Source organism: Tamandua tetradactyla, chromosome 23 (assembly GCF_023851605.1).
Source record: "Tamandua tetradactyla isolate mTamTet1 chromosome 23, mTamTet1.pri, whole genome shotgun sequence".
Lineage (NCBI taxonomy): Eukaryota > Metazoa > Chordata > Mammalia > Pilosa > Myrmecophagidae > Tamandua > Tamandua tetradactyla.
In genome coordinates, this window is record NC_135349.1 from 34381249 (window position 1) to 34401676 (window position 20428).

Below are 20428 nucleotides of genomic sequence, written 5' to 3' on the forward strand. Positions count from 1 at the left end.
TTTGGTTTAATCTATTTAGACTAGATATCTCTGTCCAGAACATCCAAGAATGATCACTGATAAAGTTTAAAGAACAAATAGAGTGACTGTTTATTCAAAATTCCCTATACTAGGAATATAAAGCCATCTTTTATTGTTCCTTCTCTTCTAGTCTAGGCAATCTGTCACCCAACAAATTTAGTCTGAAATAATAAGTAGAGGTCATGGGAAAAATGATCCAAGTAACTTACCATTAATGTGAGATAAGATTTGATGAACATTTACATGTCTACTGTGTGCCATACTTTGAACTTGATATTTTAAAAATAACTGATTTCATTTGCCTCCACACATTCCCCCCCCCCCCCACTTAATAACCTATGAAATAGATTCTGCTTCCACAGGTGACGAAGCCAAGGCTCAGAGAAGTGAGGGTGTTTTCCCTAGAAGTCATGAGCTAACAGTTCATCTCTGTTCTGCTATCTCTAAGTTCAACGGCTCTCACAATGCCACAGGATACCTATTCCAGGAAATCCTTGTTGATCACAAGCACTTTTCTGGGTGTTTTACATGGATAATTTAATCTTCAACTTTAATGAGATAGGAATGTTTATTATCATCATTTTACAGATGAAAAAACTGAGGCATAGAAAGATTATGAAACTCATCCATAGTTACAGGTCTGATGAATGGTGGAGTCAGGATTGGGCATCAGGTTTTCTGGCTCAAGAACCCACATTTTTAGCCACAGAGCTCAGTATTGACTGCTGAAAGCCGGGGAGTCGTTATATAAAAACTCCTTCCCATTTTGCCTCCTATAATCCAATACTAGGGTCTTAAGCAGGGAAGCAGGTTACCTAATAAATCCATGGATTGGATTCTCTATGATGTCTATATGTTTGTTTGTCAAGATTTATAATGGATTCTCTAGGATGAGGTTCTTAAGATTCTTATATGGGGGCCCAGGGCTGGAGACTGATGATTCAACTGCCTGGGATCCCATTGTCTTAGTTTCCTGGCTGTTAAAATGATACCATACAATGTGTTGGCTTACAGGAATTTATTGGCTCATGGCTTTGAGGGCAGGAGATGTCCCAAATCAAGGCATCAGCCAGACGATGCTTTCTCTCGGTAGACGTGCTGTTCTGGGGGCTGGCTGCCAGTGTTGCTTGCAGTTCCTTGGCTTTCCCCAATACATGGTGATATTCCCTCTGTTCTCTTCTGAGTTCCATTGACTTTCAGTTTCTTTCAGTGGTTTTTTCTCTCTGTACTTCTCAAATTTCATCCTGTTTATAAAGGACTCCAGTAATCTGGAGTACAGCCCAAGCAATTCAGTTAGCCATACTCCAACTAAAAATAACATTCAAAACGTCCTATTTACAATGAGTTTACACATACAAGAATGGATTAAGATATAGAACATGTTTTTCTGGGACATATAATTCAACCGACCATACCCGTCCTCCAACAGGGCAGCCCAGCCCCCAGAAGGATAGGACAGGATTGCCGGTTCAGATACTTACCTGAGCCAGGAAGCAATAAGATGAGTGAAGTGGGCTGCATGGGGCTGATGGGAAACTCTAGGGTAGTCACCCCATCTAAAGAGGGGTCACTTCTTGATTCCAGCTCATTACTAACAAACTCAAATAGTGTTGCCCAATTTTCCCATTTTCTAAGATAAACCAGACATGTAACTTTTTTGGTGTGTTTTGATTTTTAAGTTGGCACCTAATGGAATTTTTTTCCCCAAAATGCTATATTAGCCAAACTAAACTTCTCTGGCCAAATATTGCCCTAGAGCAGCATTTGCTATATCTGGCGTAAGAGATAAAATTTAGGGTAAATGACAATGAAAAGCAGAATGAATTTAAGGGGGAACTTATCTCCTGGAAAAAGTCTGGAATAATCCTCTTTAGGGTCGATATGAGAAGTGAAGGGTGGATTATTAAATAGTCTTTTACTTGAGTTTATCTCCAGAGCTGCCATTTGACATCCTAATGCTCAGTTGACAAATCACAAGGTTGTCCCATGTCTGTGTAGAGAGCAGATTTACAAGTCAAGTTCAGAAATATTCATCTCAGAGTGTCGGCTGTGCTGCTGGCTCTTTGGGTATCTGAGGCATACAGATCTCATTCCCATCAACAATAAGCAGAAGACGGTGGCTTGGACAGAGTGGTGCCAGGGGTGGGGAGGGTGAAGATTCCACAACAGCCTATTGGGCTTTCATGGGTGGGCCTCAGGGGGTCCCTGACATTTTCTGCAAACTGCTGTTTTATGTTTGATGCATATATATGAGTCAGCATAAGGCAGTATACACAGTGGTTATAAGCTTCTTCTTGTAGTCAAATAGCCTAAGGTCAAATTCCACCTCTGTCACTTATTTCTCTGTAACCAAAATTCTCTAAGTCAAAATTTTCAGCTTCTCTCTAAGCCTCAGCTTCCTCACTCCTTATGTAGGGATATAAATAAATGTATCTACCTTAAGTTTAAATGAGGATCTAAGACTATGTTTGTAAGACACTTACTAGTAAATACTCAGTGTATGTTAGCTCAATATACATTGTCTCTTTTATTTTATTTTTAGAAGAGGTCGGTGACCCAAATAAGATCGAGGACCTAAAGCTTTGCCTGCAACCTGGCTGGACCACAGGTAACATAAAAGAGCTCTCTTTGCTTCCATGGCCTGAATTAAAGCGAGATTGAAGATCTTGAGGTCTTATCTCTGGCCCATTCTATAATACTGAATCAGGAAAAGTAATTTGTAGTAACATGACCAGGATTACAGAGCTAGAAAGTGTCAGATCTGGGTTTGGACCCACAGTTATCTAAGGCTAAAGCCATGCCTTTAGCCATGACACCAAACTGCCTCCTGGAATGTGATGGAAAACAGTATATTTAAAGATTTGTTCCATAGGACTGAGTAGTGAGGTCTCCATTGGAAGGCAAAGGCAGAATTAGTTCTACCTCAAAGCATCTGTTTTACAGAGACCCCCTTCTCTGGCTTCACTGGGCTTCCCGGTTGGTTTTCCAACATACATAAATCCCAGTTGCAGTTCTAGCTGTATAATACCTGTCAGGCAAATGCTAATTTCATTGTAGGTACCACTGCTGTTCAGATCACAAACAGGTCCATCATAAATCCGCAAGGGACAGCATTTATAAGTGATTCCCCCGTAGATTCTACCAGCAGAGCCTACCACAACTGCTGTTTCATTAATGGGCCATCTTCATACTTGTTAATGTCTAATTCCTGACACTAATGGGTCCATGCATTTAAAAAATGAAATTATGAGTTTTATTCAATTAGGAAAAGCACCAGATAAACTGCTAAATAAATTTGGCAAGGGACACAAAGGATCAGTAGTTAAATAGGCACCCCTAGCTCAGGGGATCTCAGAATGCTGTGACAGTAAAATTAACTCCCCAAAGAAACAAATCAATGTCTGGGATTGTAAAATGGGGCACAGTGGTGGATGAATTCATCTTTAGAATAACAACAGTCCAGGGTAGGACCAGGTTCAGAAATGGACCTGAAACATAACTGCCGCTGGCTTTAACATATTTTCCGACTTTGCATTCCCTGGCTGATTTACATTGAAATAGCAGATCAGAGAAGTAAAAAGGAAAAAAAGGAAACATGAAAGAGCTTGTATAATCCCACTAGGCAGAGATAAACACTGTTAGCAATGCACTGTATATCCATCCAGACTTTTATGTCTCTATGTGTATACGTGTGATTTTGTGTATGTAAAATATTTAAATAAACAGAACATTAAATACGTGTTGTTCTGTAGCCTTTTAAACCTTGACAACATACAATACATAATATGCCATGTTAATAATTTTCATCCATTTAATCCACTTTTTTAAACAGTTGCATAATTAACTGCTCCTGTATCAGATCTCCTATGTATTGCTAGTTCAATATTTCTTACGTTGGGTACTTGTTTCTTATTATTCAGTTTAATTTCAATTTAATATTTTCATAGTCAAGCAAAGCTATATTAAACATCCTCGAGGTTAAATATACATATATTTTTTATTTCCTTGAAATTGTTTTCTCAAAGCAGAAATACAAGGTGTGATTAACAAGCAGCTAAATTTCCTTCCAGAACAGTTGTTCCAATTGACACTCACAATAGCACTTATTATGAGAGGCTCTTTTTCGTACTTGTCAACTTCTTAAGTGATAAAATCATAAATGTAACCACATTATTTTATTTCTTCTTTTAATGACTACTGAGTTGGGCATTTTGAGATTTCATTTGCTGTCTATTTGAATGGCTTTTATCCATTGTTTGTTCACGCTCATTGCCCACTCTGCTTTATATTTCTCTGTAATAAATATAAGTTCAGGGTATCTAATCCTTGATGGTGTGTGTTACATATACAGTTACCCAATACGCATTTTACTATCTGCTCTACCTTTATGATTTTTTAAATGGAAAAATGTTTTACATTTTTATATAGCCCAACTTCTTAGTCTTCTTTATTTTCTGTCCTGAGCGTTGTGCCTAGAAATTTTCACCATCCCATAATTATAAAATGCCTTTTCTTTTTTCTAAAATATGGAATGCTTCACGAATTTGTATGCCATCCTTGCGCAGGGGCCATGCTAATCTTCACTGTATCGGTGCAACTTTAGTATATGTGCTGCCGAAGTGAACACCAAAGTGCCTTTGCTTTTAACATCTGAAGTGCCATCATTCTGAGTTGGTACACATTTTGGTATATGTGGCAGAAGAATTATTTTCCAGATGGCTAGCCAGTTATCCCAATATTGTTTGTGGAATAAATTATTCCTTTCCCACAAATTTAAAATAAATTTCCAGGAAGGCAATTTAGCTGCTTGTTAATTACACCTTGTATTTCTGTTTTGAGAAAACAACTTCAAGGAAATAAAAAACACTTGTATATTTAACCAAAAGGATGTTTACTATAGCTTTGCTTGACTATGAAGATATTAAATTGAAATTAAACTGAATAATCAAATAATTTATCATGCATTAAATAGAAATATTTTTAAATGGATTTTATATTCTATTCTACTGATCTTTCTAGTCTTTAACCAGTGATAGACTTTTAATTATAAGTCTACATTATGTTTTAATAAAATAATATTATTCTTCAGGTTCAAAAATTTTCCAATGTTCTCACCAATCTCCAAATGATATTTAAAACGCAAAGGTTTTCTTTCTTTTTTCATTATAGAAGTTATGGGTTTGCAGAATAATCATGCCTAAAATACAGGATCCCCATACATTTCCCTATTGTTAACATCTTCTATTGGTGTAGAACATTTGTTACAATTGATGAAAGCATATTTTAACAATTATTAACTATAGTCCATGGTTCAATTTAGGCTTCACTATTTGTGTAGTGGAGTTGCATGGACTTAAAAAATTTTTTTGTTCTGTACCATAAGTACAATCTAAGATTTTTCTCTTTAAATCACATTAAGATATATATTTCAGTACTATTAATTATGTTCACAGTGTTATGTTATTGTCACCACCATCTATTACCAAAACATTTCCATCATTCCAAATAGGAATTCTGTAAATTTGAAGCCATAACTTCCCATTCCCTACCGCCACCCCATCCTCTAGAACCTATATTCTAGGTCCTGACTTGATGAGTTTGCTTACGTCTAATTATTTCATACAATATTTGTCCTTTCATATGTGGCTTATTTCACACAGCACAATGTCTTCAGAGGTCAGCCTCTTGTTGCCTGTATCAGAACTTCCTTCCTTTTATGGCTGAATAATATTTCATTTGCAGGTGTATATCACGTTTTGTTTATCCATTTATTAGTTAATGGACAGTCACGTTGCTTCCATCTTTTGGCAACTGTGAGTAATGCTGCTATGAACATAGTGTGCAAATATCTGTTCGAGTCTCTGTTTTCACTTCTTTTGAGTATATACTTAGTAGTGGGATTGCCAGGTCATATGGTAATTCTGTACTTAGCTTTCTGAGAAACTGTCAAACTAGCTGTACCACTTTACTTTGCCACCAACAATGAATGAGTGTTCCTATTTCTCTGCATCCTCTCCAGCACTTGTAATTTTCCATTTTTTAAAAAAATAGCAACGATTCCAAAAGCTGTGAAATGGTATCTCATTGTGGTTTTGATTTGCATTTCCCCAGTGGCTAATGATGTTGAGTATCTTTTCATGTGCTTCCTGGCCATTTGTATATCTTCTTTAGAGAGATATATATTCAAATCTTTTGCCCATTTTTAAATTGGGCTGTTTGTCTTTTTTGTTAAGTTGAATAATTTCTTTATATATTTTTGGATATTAAACCTTTATCAGATATGTAGTTTCCTGATATTTTCTCCCGTTGTGTAGTTGCTCCTTTACTTTCATGCTAAAGTCCTTTGATGTGCAAAATTTTTTAATTTTGATGAGGTTCTATTTATCTATTTTTCTTTTGATGCTTGTATTTTCGGTGTAAAGTCTAAGAAACCCTTGCCTAATACAAGGTCCTGAAGATACTTCCCTATGTTTTCTTCCAAGTGTTTTGATGGTTCTGGCTCTTATCTATTTTGAGTTGGTTCTTCCGTAAGGTGAGATGTAGGGTTTTCCCTTTTTTTTAGAAAATGGAGAGCCAGTTTTTCAAGTACCATTTGTTGAAGACACTATTCTTTCCCAATTGAGTGGTGTTCTAGTTTGCTAGCTGCTGGAATGCAACACACCACAGACAGATTGACTTTTAATAAAAGGGGATTTATTTTGTTAGTTCTTCAGAGGAAAGGCAGCTAACTTTCCACTGAGGTTCTTTCTTATATGGGAAGGCACAGGATGGTCTCTGCTGGCCTTTTCTCCAGGCCCCTGGGTTCCAACAACGTTCCCCAGGGTGACTTCTTTCTGCACCTCCAAAGGCCTGGGCTGAGCTTGAGTGCTGAGATGGGGTATGCTGAGCTGCTTGGGCTGTGCTACGTTGTGGTCTCTCATTTAAGCACCAGCCAATTAAGTCAAACGTCATTCACTGCAGCAGGCACGCCTCCTATCCAACTGCAGATGTAAATCAGCAACAGATGATGAGGTTTATGTACCAATGGCTCATGTCCACAGCAACAGATCTAGGTGCCTTCACCTGGCCAAGTTGACAACTGAATCTAACTACCACAAGTGGTCTTTGTGCCTTTGCCAAAAATCATTAGCCATAAAGGTGAGGATTGATTTTTGAGCTCTCAATTTGATTCCATTGGTATATATATATATATATCTGTCTTTGTGCCAATGCCTTGTTGTTTTGATTACTATACACAGAAAATCCTGAAAAAGCCACAACAAAACTCCTAGAGCTAATAAATGCAAGATCAACACCTAAAAACTCACTGGTGTTTCTATACGTAAGCAATGAACAATCAAGAAGAAATGAAAAAATTCATTTATGATAGCAACTAAAAGAATCAAATATCTAGGAATAACTCTAACCAAGGTTGTAAAGGACTCATAAAAGAAAACTACAAAACATTGCTAAGAGAAATTTAAAAATATCTAAATAAATGGATATACATTTCATGTTCATGATCAGAAAACTAAATATTGTTAAGATGTCAATCCTACCTAAATCAATTTATAGATGCAGTGACTTCCCAATCAAAATTCCAACAACTTTCTTTGCAGAAATGGATAGGCCAATCACCAAATTTATATGGAAGTGTTAAGGGCCCCAAATAGTCAAAGCCATCTTTAACATAAACAATGAAGTTGGAGGACCCACACTTTCTAATCATAAAATTTATTACAAAAGTCTTCTTTTAATTGGAGTTTCCACTTAATTAAATCAAAAGAGTAGATTAATTTGAGGAGAATTGACATCATTATATATGTCATGTGTTCAGGCCTTTTCTTTATATTATCTAAAAAAGTTTCATAGTTTTCCTCATATAGATTTTTTCTGCATGTTTATATAAGTATTTAACATTTTTTGTTTTTGTTATAAATCTCCACCTCTACCTCAAGTAATATTCTCAAACTGGTTATTGTACGTGTATGTGTGTGTGTATTTGTGTATAATGTATATACACATTTTCCCATCTGTCAACTCTGCCAAAATCTTATTAGTTCTCACTGGCTGTCAGTTGATTTTCCTTTGTTTTCTTGGCAGGCAGTACCACTGTGTGCTAATCATGAAAAAATGTGACTTCTTTCAGGGTCCCTGTTTCTATTCTCTTTATTCTTATCTTGTTGCATTGGCTCTATCCTCTAGAACAATACTAAATACATACATTCATTCCAATACTGTTCTGGACTTTAAATGCTGTCTTCAGCATACCATAAGGATCTAGTCAGGTAAACAATCTTTAGCACTTGAAAACCTATCCTTTACTCCTAATTTAGTCTTGCTGGTTTTCTTTTCCCCAGAAGTGACTATTGACTTTCAACAGTGCCTGATTTAAAAGCTTTTCAGTTGATTGTACTTCTCCCACCTCTTTTGTCTCATATAGTGTTTTAGTTGTATTATTTGGCATCCTAATAACAAACCATTCTTGCATTCCTGGCATTCTTGGAAGAAATCCTTCTTGACTACAACAGATTTTCCCCCTAAATTTTCTAAAAGCATATTTCTCTTTGCTAATTTTCTGAATTCTATGTGCTGCTATATTATCCAGGTTTTCTGCATTTGTATTCAGTGCCTGATGTCAGGTTAATCCAGTTATTTGCTAGGAAAATAAACAAGGAAGCACATTTTTTAAATGTCTGGAACAGCATAAATAGCATCACTATTTGAAGATTTCATTGAATTCATGTATAGAATCTTTTGGGCTTCGTAGCTCTTTTTTTTTTTTTTTTTTTTTTTTTTCAAAAACTACCCTGGTTAATGGTATATATTTTTAGTTTTTCTACCTCTTCTTAGTAGAAAAGCTTTCCCCCTAGAAAACCATCTGCTTAAGTGAGGTTTTACCTCTTAATAAGTGTAATTTTTAAAAGGCTGCTGTTTCATCTTTCTGATCTGTGCATTTAAGTTTTTCTTTTTTGTCTTGATTCACCTAGCCAGAGTTCTATTTTGTCTTTTAAAAAAGTAGTGCTTGGATGTATTTATCAATTACAGTGTCTTGAAAGCCATGCTCCTAGGAGAAATAGTAAGTTTGCAATTTGTAAGTAATGTCTCAATCACTAGACTAGATATATTCGGTGATGTCTGTTTAGTCCACATCTCCCTTTCTGACGGCAACCCTCTTACTCACAGGGTGGCCCCCTGCAGCCATATTTGTACTGAATAATGTGCTCCTCCTTGATTGGACCAGCTGTGGATGCTCAGCTCAAGCTGGGCCATTCAAACAATCACTCCTGGGAACGTGAAATTGAGAATCAGAGTTGATAGTTAAGGCTTGTGATTTCTCAAATGGATGATTACTGACTTGGTACCTCATTATATGGTTCCTGGTTCTTTGGTTCCTTCCTGCGCTTCTCCCATATTTCCTATACTTGGTTCCATGACTGCATCTTTAGAATAAATCCCCTCTTTTTATCTCATTTGAATAAGCTTCTGCTATTTTCAACCTGATGACACTTGATTATGACAGTCATTGAGGATCAGTCATCATTATATTACCAATTTCAGAAGTAGGAGACATAACCTGCTAACCTTGTTGGCATAACCTTGACTAAAGGGAGGTGTGGACCAAATAGCTGCCAGTCCTTCTAGTTTTTCAACTTACATGTTATTTCAAGGTTTTAATTCCCACCCCACTCACTAAGAAATTATTTGTCCTATACATCAAATACATGATCACATGGGCTCCAAGACAGGGCTTTTTCAGGTAGAATGAGGAACCTTCAAACCCAATGTAGAAAGGAACAGTTGGCCACTATCACGGTTGTTGAGAGCTACAGAGGTTGATGGGAAAGACCGTAAATATTTGCCATTCGGCCTCTTGAGTGACTTGGGGAACTATGGATTGTGTGCAAAGAGTCTGAGTGACTCTCTCATTGATGGGGTTTCTTGCACTCCTTTGAGTGGGAATCTTGTGAGAATAGGTAGCTTGCTGGAAAGGAGGTGTTGTGGCAGGAGCAGAATATTTCAAGGGTATGCACAAGAAGGGCCCTTCTGAAGAACCCTGCCCTGGGACATCAGATTTTTTAGGGTTTTCAAGAGGAAGAGAGCCATTGACTCAGGGGACATGTGTGTATGTGCATGTGTGTGAATGACACCTGCAAGTGAGATGGCCATCTTCATGACCCCATCCATGAGAATGAAGACAGCCTTATGGTCCCAAGGTGGGGACAAAACAGCAATAACATCTATTGTTGTGATATCCTAGAGAGCAGGATTCAGGACACATATCATTCTCAAACATGTGCCATGGGTTCTATTCATTTGGGGGGCACTATTGGGACTACTGGGAATCCCAGAAGCTCTTATGAAAGCTCTTTGCAATTTTTAGTGCTTCATTGGCAGCACAGCACAAATGGGAAATCTGTATATTGTAGGTCTTCAAAGATGTATGATATCAGATTTCAGTAGGACCCCAAAGATATGAAGTTCTAATCTCTGGAATCTGTAAATGCTACCTTATTTTAGAAAAAAGGATTTGTAAATAAGATGTGATTAATTTAGGGACCTTGAGTTGGGGAGATTATCATGGACTATCAGTGAGTATCATGGACTATCAGAGTGAGCCCAAACACAATCACATGTATCCTTATAAGAGAGAGACAGAAGGAGATTTGACGCATAGAAAAGAGAAGGCAATATGAAGGTGGAGCAGAGAGAGATTTGAAGATGTTGGCCTTGAAAATTGGAATGATGTGGCCACAAGACAAGGAATACTGGTGTCCACCAGATGATAGAAGAGGCAAGGAACAGGCTTTTCACTAGAGCTTATGGAGGGAGCAAGGAAGGCCTTGATGACATGTTAATTTTGTTAATTCCATTTTCCAGGAATGTGAGAATATAAATTATTTACTGCTTTAAGTGCAGTTTTTTCTTTGGTAATCTGTTAACAGCAGCCATAGGAAATGAATACACTGAACATGGGGATTTCCCAGAGAGCACACGTGACCTATGTGCCGAGTCACAGAGTGTCAGCATAGTGGGGACCATTCTCAGGACCATTATGAGTAGGGAGGCAGAAAGGTCAGTTAACTTGTGAGTGCCAAGCTGAGGTCAGGTGGCAAGATGGCATGGCGTCAGGGCAGAAAACTATTTGCTGAAGCCGGTTGACCTTTTACCTCAAGTGGAGTTGTTTCTTGTCAAATTCGAGTTCATGGTAATCAACTGAAATGACTCTTTGGGTTGTGTGGGTGAATTATGAACCCCAATAAACGTATGCTCTTAATCTTAAGCCACATCTCTGTGGGTGTGAGCCCATTGCAAAGAAGACCTTTTAAGATGTTATTTTTAACATCAAGGAATGGCCCAACTGAATGAAGGTGTGTCTTAATCTGGATTACTAAAACCCTCATAAACAGAGCCCAGAAGTCATGGAAGCAGAAAGGAGAGACCATCATCATGTGGCAGGAAAGCCAAAGAACCCCAAGGATTGCCAGTAGCCAGCACCAGAACACTAGTCTTTGGGAAGAAAGCAAGCCTTGCTGATATCTTGATTTGGGACTTATTCTTATTTCAAAACTGTGAACCAAAAAATTCTCTTTGTTTAAACCAAACTATCGTGTGATACACATCACAGCAGCATGACAAACTAAGACAGTCTTCAAACAGAAACCAAAAGAAAGGGCTTAAATGGTGAGAGAATGTATTGCCACACAACTGGGAAGATGTTGGCCTAGCTAGATACAAGGGTTCAGATGATGTCCTCAGAGCTGAACCTCTCCCTCCTCCTCAGCTCTGACTCCCTCAGTGCTTTTTCCACCTTGCAGGCTCAGGCATCCTACCTGCCTAAAACCCCAGTGTACACAAAGTCACCCTGACAGCTCTGGGGGACATCCTACAGCAGACACTGATGGTTCAACTTGTATCCATGAACAAATCACTGTGGCCAGGAATGGTACACATTAAACAATGTGTGAGATTTGGCAGAGAAGGTTAAGGAAGAGGTGCAAACAGCACACCTGTATTTTGACTAAGCTGAGATTTTGGGATTTCAGCAGGGGTGGAGTGGAGGTAATTGCAGAAGCTGAACCACATATCTTCAACTTGAAGCTAAAAGGCCTTTTACCACAAGTGGAATTGTTTCTTGTCAAGTTCAAGTTCATGGTAATAGGAGACTAGTGCCAGGAGAGTCTTAGGATACACTGGCATTGAAAGAGAAGTAGAATGCTTTTATTGGGCTACTATCTTAGTTTGCCAGAGCTTCTGTGATAACTACCAGACATTGGTTGGCTTGAGCACAGAAATTTATTGTCTCCCAGTTTTGGAAGCTAGAAGTCCAAGGTCAAGGTCCCAACAGGCCATGATTTCTCCTGGAGTCTGAGCTGTCTTGCCACAATCCTTGGGTTCCTTGGCTTGTGTCTCCACCTCCATCACTTGGCATTCTGTTTCATTTTCTGGTTTCTTCTGATTTCTTGCTTTTACTTCTGTGTCCAATTTCCTTTGCTTACAAGGACTTCAGTCCTATGGATTAAGGGCCACCCTCATTCAATCTCACCTCATCTAAACAGAGTATCTGAAGATTCTGTTCAGAAATGAGTTCACATCTTAATTAATAGTAGGACTTTCAAAGGACCTGTTTACAAATAGGTTCATACCCACGGGGCTGGGGAGCAAGAATTAAATACAGCTTCTGTGTGGGAATGTGATCCAATCCCCAGGAAATACCCACACAGACTTTCACATTCATACCATTAAATCTCAAAGGCACCACACGGCATCAAAATCGCTATCAGTGCTTTCTTTCTTTCTTCTATTTTTTTTTTATAAGATTAATGGGAAAAGCAAAAAAACCTTTAAATTTAATTCAACAAGTATTTCCTCAGCAACCCACTCTATGCCAAGTTGTACAAGATGCCGAGGATACCAGTGGTGTTTAAACACAGAACTGGTTCTTATTCTCATGGACTCCTTCCTGCATCCCCAGAGGAGATGCTCCAGCCCATCCTCCTTCCATCGTGGCTATTAACCTTGCTCAACTTCCCTGGATGGACAGAAGCCTTCAGGCCTTACCTTGCTTACCTCCTGAGCTGGGAATGGCATGAACATGTCCCAGTCTGGCAGTCTCATTGAGTCCCAGGTAAGACAACTGGTTTACCAGCCCAGCTCCTGAGATCAGACCTTGATTTGCAGGACAGCAGTCAAAGCCACAGAAGGCGTCTGAGTGTTCAAAGTCCAAATGGTTCCTTGGTCCATGGCAGGGAAAGGCAATGCTGCCTCTCCCTGGCAAGGCCAGGCAGGTATCAGAAATGGGTGAGATGAGAACAGTATAAGACAACTGATGCTAAGTGGCTGGTATTGGAAGTATAAGAGGAGCTGGTTAGTCTGCTTTTTAAACACTGCAGGAAGCCAATCAAACCACTACAACAAATCCACAGGCTTCCTCTAGCTCACACTCTACCAGTTTGCAGCCTTTGCTGCTGATTCTCCTGAAAGAGGCTGAGAAGACTGCCTCATGCATAAAACCCCAAACCACACCAATTGCCTTCAGACCCTAAAATAGGAATGCCTAACTGGCCTGTTGGCATGTTCATTCATTTATTCATTCAACAAATGTTTATTGAGCACCTATTAAGTACCGGGCCCTGCTGTAGATTCTAGGGCTACAGAGTTGAATGCACCAGGCAGATATAAAGCAGCCACTCTTAAGGGGCTCAAAAGAGTTTGGAGCCAGAAAGACAAACAATGAAAATTAAAGTAAGTAAAATATGCTATGAAGAAAATCAACAGGTGGGGCAGCTACTTTAGTCAGGAAAGATGTCCCAAGAGAATACACTGGGCTAAAGTGTGAATGATGGCAGCCAGGACTGGGGAGCAGAGGACTCTGGAAAACAAGTGCAAAAGCCCTGAGACAGGAAAATAGCTCAGCATGTTTTAAAAAAAAAAATAGAGGGCTGGAGCGTGGTAAGGAGGGGAGACATGGCTGCAGAAATCGACAGTGGCCATATCACATAAGATCTTGGAGGCCATGTTAAGAGATTTGTATCTTATTTTAAATCCCACTGAAACATGACCCCTAAAAGGAGGCCCCCTCCCCAGCTGTGGATTAAAAGTCAAATCCCTTTTAATTACCACACTGACTACCAGTGTCTTGAGTGTCATTAGGACTCAGATGGTGGTGCAGGTGCCTGTCTGATAGAACAGGACTGATGTTAGTCCTGGGGACCATGATATCCGCCTTCCCTCTAGTGTCACCCACCCACAGCCTTTCCAGTGCACAGCCCCAGCCCTCCAGGCTCCTCTGAGACAAGACTCCCACCCCCCACCTCCAGCAAATACCAGGTGTCCATGCTGTTTGCACCAGCAGCCAGCTGGGTTCAGCCCTGGTTCAGGTGCATTGGAGCAACCACCCAAGCCACAAACAGAGAAGGAGTGCAGAAACTGGTGCCCACAAGTCTGAAGTCCCTGATGAACCCCTAGAGTGGGCTGAGGTTCTGGATGCCAGAAAAGCTAGTTCCATATCCAAAGCTTATGACAAAACTGTGGTTATTTTATTCATTCCTTCTGCAAATATTGACTGGGAACCTAGAATGTGTCAGAAATGGTTCCAGGTGCTGGTGATGGAAGCAGTGAACTAAATAGATCACAATTGTTGCCGACAGGAAGAGACAGACCCAAATTGTAGGAAACTATATAGTATAAAGTGATCATTCTTATGAAGAAAAGTAAAGCACATAAGTAGGGTGGGGATTTCTGTTGTGTATGAGGGAGATTTGCAATTTTAAACAGTGATTAAGGAAAGTCTTACCAAGAAATTGGCATTTGAGCAGATATTTGGGCAAAGTAGGGGAGCAGGCCATGTGGTTTTCTGGGGGAGGAAATTCTAGCAAGAGCAGCAAGTGCAAAGGTCCTGGGATAGGGTATTCTTGATGTGTTTGAGGAACCGCAACATGGATGGACTGCCAGAAAAGACGGAGGTAAGAGATGGAGGTAAGAGATGGAGCTGGGGTGCAAAGTGTGAAAAAGCTGAAGTCCTGCTCCATTCTTACTCACTCATCACTTGCCCATATCTTGCCTTTCCATTAGGGTCAGTCAACTGCCACCTCCCCAAAGAAAACCTCTCTGACCAGACCAGATGAAAGTGACTCTCTCTCTCCTTGGAAATATGGCATTTGTTGCCTGCCACTCTCATTTAGTACTGCTCAGTTACTGCTGGAGATGAATGTTTATGGTTTAATTCAGCTATAAATCATGGGTTATAGATTGCTGTTTTTTCCACCAAGCCCAGCAGTAAAATTTTGAAGGCAGAGATGGTGGAGACTTCCTCTAGAATAGGCTGAGAAAGCAGTTCTGACAGAAGAGGACCGTTCTGGCCCAACACAAGGAAGACTTTGACATAGGAGAGTAGGGACCCTGATTCTTTTTTTTTTTTTTACATGGGCAGGCACAGGGATTTGAACCCAGGTCCTCTGGCATGGCAGGCAAGCATTCTTGCCTACTGAGCCACCATGGCCCACCCTGGGACCCTGGTTCTTAACACAAGTCCTGTAAAGGATCAAAGAAGTGTGGCAGCTATGACACCATATATACCATAATAATGAGTAAATTATTGATTCAATTACATTTTCCACAAATAATAACTGAACAGATACTAAATTCTGCTATTTAGCCCTCTGTAAATGCATGAGTCCCTAATATTGTTCCTAAAATCTCCCCTTTTTGCCAAGAATTATTAGAAGCAGTTAGTATTGTTTGCAAAAAAGGCCAAAGATTTGTTCCCTGAATATCGCAAAGCTCTTCATACTAGTCTCTGATGGGAAGGAGTTGGTCTTTCCAGAGTATGCATGGAAAATTTGATTGGGAATATCAGGTGGCGAAACAGGATGAGAAAAACAGTCAATTTTAAAATATTTCTGATCAGCAAAACTTTGAGTTTTCTTTATTACTTTGATATAGAGCTTTGCAACCCACACAATGAATTCATGCAGCCTATACCAGAGAAACCTAGCAAAGGAGGCACTGTCCTCATTTTATAATATGGAAAGAACAGAGAGGTTGAGGAACTAGTCTATATTCCCACAGTGGTAAAGCTTCAACCCAGGCCCTCTGACTGTTAGAGTCTTTCCACTGTAGCCTCCTTATTAAATTGACTACCTCTCCAGAATAGCTCCCTCGCCTTCAAACAAAAGAAACTGGTTCCAAAATAGGCCTTCCTAGAATTATATTTATAATAATGTGCTAATATAATTATCCTATACTTCATAATTTGAGACCATAAAAACATCTTGATTAGCTCAGCAGCTGAATTTCCTGCTTTAAAAACAAGCATACTCTACACCACAAACAAATGAGTGTATGCGTCTTCCTCGAGAGTCCATCAGCTCATTGGAAGCACAGAAGCTTGTGTTATTCTTTCACCTTTGATGTCTAGCACAGTGCCTGGCCGCTGCAGACATCAGTGAAGGTTTGTAAAATGAATGAATGAGCAACAACAGAAAAAGCCGTGCTGCTTCAGAATCCCTCGCATCTCCCCTTCAGCTCCCCATCGGATGCATCGAATGGCTTATTAATTATGGATGGAAATGGAAGCTCTGAAACAGAAGCTGATGTGGGTATAATCACACCCTGTGTTTGCATGATCATAAGTAGATTATTAAAAATGAATAAGGCAGCCATAATTGGGCTCCAGCCTACGAGAAATCTTATAGGAAGCAGATGGAGCATTTGGGCATTTTCTGTGCTTTAATCTAAACCAGCAGGAAAAAAAAAATTGATTAGAATATTGTCTTTCTCATTCCATTATTGATGTCTGGACTATCATTAGCAAACCGGTCAGTGTAAAAGCTTTCCTCAGTTCAGAATCAGAGACACGGGGATTTTATTTAGAGGGAGTTAAACTTCCTTCTCTTTCTCAGGCCCTTTTGCAAGTTTGGGCATTTGGCCAAAATTTAAGTGAATTTTTCCCCAAACACGTTTGCCTTTCATTTTGAAATGGGGCTGGAAAGGAAATTATATTAACTCATTTTCCACTGCTTACCACTTTAAAATAGTCTCAAATACTCATCAAGAGGCTACAGTGAAAATAACAAGGGACTTTCTTGAAAAGAGAATCAAAAAGTCTCTAGCTCAAAGGAAGAAAATGGTAGACAAATAACGTATGTGGAACGACAAGAGAAATGTGTTGTGAGACAGAATTCATATTTCATGTAAAAGTCTCTAACTGTGAAAACGCAAGGTTAATGAGCAAATAAATGTAAATAATCAAGAAGGCTCATTTACTGAGTGCTTATACCATTGCCAAGGGGTAATATTAACTCATTTCAACCTTCTGACCATCTTATAAAGTAAATATTATAATCTCCATTTTGCAGAAGAGAAAATAAAGTCCTGAAGTCAAAGAGATTAAGTACCAAAGGCAGAATTTGAATTCAGCCTTGTTTGAATCTGTACCACACTGTCACCCACATTTGCTGCAAATGTGAGTCACTGAAATGAATATTATTTCATCCCTGCACTTGGCATCAGGAAATCACATATAACATCACAGGAATGGGGCCTAGCTGATTGTTTTTGAACAAGCAGTTGTCATCTAGCCTCTGTGAGCTTCACTTCCCTCATTTATAAAATAGGCATGATTTTAATACATACCTTGTGGGGTTGTTGTAAGGATAAATGTCATAGAGCATATAAAATACTAGGACAGCGCTTCATATATTACATATTAGAATTGAATGAAGAGTTGTTACTGTGATTAAGTAGCATCTGTAGAAAATGTTTTTATCAGATCCAGGCACTGGAAAAGCCCTAAGAAATGACTCAGCCCATCTCCCTCATGTAAAAGCTTAGAGAAGTGACAAGACACGCCAAAGGCAGATAAAACCCAACATTGCCGCTTCTGGAATGCTCTGAGGTCTCCGTTATCATGGCGATGCATCAGTTGACAAATGGAAGTAGATTGGACTATCCCAGAATGGATTCTTTCCCATCCCAAGTGCTCAAAACCAAAGAGATAAACGAAGGGAGAGCCATGCTTCTTAGAGGAGGTATGTTTTGGGGGGCAGGCATGAGGACAAGAGAAAAGAACACTCATATATCAACAAATGGCTTTTTATTTCTGGGGAAAGACAGATGATTAAGGACTGACACAAAGTGCATATGCAAAAATACGCTGAAGAAATGGCATCAGGACTGGTAGCTTAAGGAAAGGAATTGTGGCTTGCTATAATGCAGAAAGAACCAGGTTAAGTAAAGACACTCTGAGAGGACATCTACTCATCATCAGCTTATAGAATACATTTATGCAATTAGAAAAAAAGGTGCTCCTTCTTCAAGACACTTTATTTCAGCCTGTCAGAAAATTGTGAAAGTTAAGCAAATCAATAGTGCCCATGATGTGGCTTGGGCCCCTTCGATGAGGCACGGTTGTGCAGTCCACAACTTACGCGACTGTACATGGCAGCCCTGATGGGTCAGTTCACAACTTACCATGCTGTTGAAATAGAGTGGTTTTGCAGAAACAAATACAAAAGACTTTTAGAATGGACAACCATTGTGCCACTTGCCACACAGCTGGGAAGGGGACGTCTCCCAAGGCATCAGGATTTTACGTGGACCTAGTATGAAGCTGCCAGAGAGACAGGGTCTGGATATTGGGTGTTTGAAAGCAGTCATGGTGACCTTGTCAAAGGAGAAGTCACAGGCCAGGCTGTGACTCCTTCTTCCTAGTTCCACGAGGATGTTCACCCCCTGAATTTGCAAAATCCTCCCTCTTAGGAGCCGTGTGGGCGAAAATTATAGAAGAATTCACTGTCCTCTCCTGGGAAGAAAGCTGAGGCCAAGAGAGATCTCTCACCAATTAGAAACAATAAAAAGAAAAAAAATGAAGCCTATGAAAAATTTCTGTGTCATACAAGAGGCAAAGGAAACATGTGATTTCAGGAATGATTTACTGCAGGGAAATAGAAGTAAATTCCAATAACATTTGTTTTGCCATGGCAATAAAATTAAAGAAAATGCAGACTCTGTGAAACGAAAACCTAGATTAGATGGAAAGAAAAAAAGGTGAAAATGATTATGATTTAGAGGCAGAAAGAGAATAAACAATTTTAAAATGCACTTGAATTGGTAAGAGCTTAATTAACAATGCAGAAAAATAGCTCTGCGATGATGAGGACAAATTTAAGGACGTTCCCCAGAAATTCAGAGAAAAAAGGCAGAGGTGAAAATAGTGAGCGATGGGAGGTATTAAAGATAGACATTGTGATATGACACAAAGAAATTCTATATCCATTAACAAGATATCAAAGCAAATGTAACAGAAGCTATATTTAATATGAGAAGAAAATTTTCCTGAATTAAGAAAAACCTAAATCTTTGTTTCAAAAGGGTGCAAATTGTATCAGAGAAAATCTTCATGAAAAGAAACCAAAACCTATATGTGTATTCTGGTAAAATCTCTAACTTTGAGGAAAGAACACTCTACAAATACTCATTCATGCCAGGAAGAAAGCTTACCTACAAAGCAAAAAAGCCAGCCTGGCATCAGACTTCACCTCTGCAGCATTGGACACCAGGAGACAAGGCAGTATCTATGGAATTTTGAGGGTTCCAGAAGCCTGCAACCCAGGGATTCCGCACACACCCCTCCTGATGTTCCCACATGTAGGGCGATATTCTCAGCTATTCAAGGATTCAGAAAGTTCAATACCCATATCCCGCACTATTGAAATAACAGTCCAACCAACCTCCAGCTGATTCAAAATACGATTATGAGATCATGTGTGTCTGTGCTTATTAATTCAAAAGCAGGATGAAATGGATGTTTTTCTAGGAAAAGATAAATGACCAAAATTGACTGAAGAAGGATCAACCAGCTTAGGCCAATATGTACACTAGGCTTCTTGCTTGACCAGACCAGGAGATGGATGCCCTGTTTTAGTGGATTTTTATTTGTTTTGGCTGCTGGCACTGGGGAGGTGGCTCTCACAGAAACTTTCTGTTCATGGGAGCCGTCCAGCCTTGGAGAAGCCCAGCCGCCGTGCTGGCTTCAGCTTTAGGCATCTTTGCCTGCCCCTAGTCTGGTCCACTCCTCTCAGGAAGGGGAGCATGAAGCTGCCTTCTATAGCCCCTTCTCATATGGGTCTCATCTGTACCAGACTGGTAGAAATTTCTTGAAGTGCCTGACATACGGATGATGCCATTTCTAGTATCTAAAAACCAATGCAGCATTTCCTACAATTGTGTTTACCACTGCCGTGGAAGTGCAAGGAAAAATTAGATGGCTGTGTTAAAGTGCCTGCCTTTTCCAGAGGGCCTTAATTCCCTCTTTACACATACGCAGACTCTTGAAATAGTAGTAGTAGGGATTTTACCAAATCCTTTCTCCTTCTGGAAGACATCATTTAGAATCCTCCACTGATACACCCAGCAGTATTGTGAA

The 20428-nt window shown here is 39.5% G+C and overlaps 2 protein-coding genes, 1 long non-coding RNA gene and 1 other non-coding gene across 4 annotated transcripts in view; 1 reads left to right on the plus strand and 3 right to left on the minus strand.

Annotated features, from left to right (window-relative positions):
* The window catches only part of LOC143667378 (uncharacterized), a 183188-nt gene that overhangs the window by 142399 nt on the left and 20361 nt on the right, over window positions 1-20428 (plus strand). Inside the window, exon 6 of the mRNA XM_077141561.1 lies at window positions 2564-2629. The gene's annotated coding sequence lies outside the window, so the exon portion shown is untranslated. The remainder of the gene's footprint in view (window positions 1-2563; window positions 2630-20428) is intronic.
* The window catches only part of HS3ST2 (heparan sulfate-glucosamine 3-sulfotransferase 2), a 110288-nt gene that overhangs the window by 52218 nt on the left and 37642 nt on the right, over window positions 1-20428 (minus strand). The gene's annotated exons all lie outside the window — the stretch shown is intronic.
* On the minus strand, window positions 1030-19595 carry LOC143667379 (uncharacterized). The gene is made up of 3 exons (XR_013168015.1): window positions 19504-19595; window positions 1941-2011; window positions 1030-1289 (listed from the first exon to the last, which is right to left on the minus strand). It is a non-coding gene; the product is annotated as an uncharacterized LOC143667379 (long non-coding RNA).
* LOC143667877 (U6 spliceosomal RNA) lies at window positions 4542-4648 on the minus strand. Its single transcript, XR_013168185.1, has one exon. It is a non-coding gene; the product is annotated as a U6 spliceosomal RNA (small nuclear RNA).